Source organism: Arachis duranensis, chromosome 4, assembly GCF_000817695.3.
Source record: "Arachis duranensis cultivar V14167 chromosome 4, aradu.V14167.gnm2.J7QH, whole genome shotgun sequence".
Taxonomy (NCBI): domain Eukaryota; kingdom Viridiplantae; phylum Streptophyta; class Magnoliopsida; order Fabales; family Fabaceae; genus Arachis; species Arachis duranensis.
Window position 1 is genome coordinate 115,818,154 of NC_029775.3, and position 577 is coordinate 115,818,730.

Below are 577 nucleotides of genomic sequence, written 5' to 3' on the forward strand. Positions count from 1 at the left end.
CACATTTAATGTGTGTAATTAATAATAAATTAAAATATTATCTTTTTTTAATATTGTAATAATATATATTTTTTCATTAATTGATTTAAAATATTAATACATGCTTCATAATTTTAAGAATATATCATTCTTATCATTTATATACTATTATATTAATATACCTATTATTTCTAATTTTTTATATACTAAATTTATATATTATATTCATTTGTGTTTCGTATTATTTAAAATATTTGTCTACTCTCAAAATTAAAATGAAAAATTCTTTTTACTAAGAGATTATAATTCTAATTATTAGGTTCTAATTGATTAGATTTAATTATTGTTATTTTAAGGAATTTAATTATTAGGTATTAATAGTTTAAAAATGTCCTACAGATATTTGATTTTTTTTCATGTATTCATTACAAAAATAAATCTAATGATCAGTTTAATTAATATTAAATTAGGATATTATTTATCTCATAATTATATATTAAGTATGCATTTATTTAAATAATTCTTTTATTATTTGTAACAATTTAATTAATATACATTATATTTGATAATTATTTTATCATATATTCTTTTAATTGTA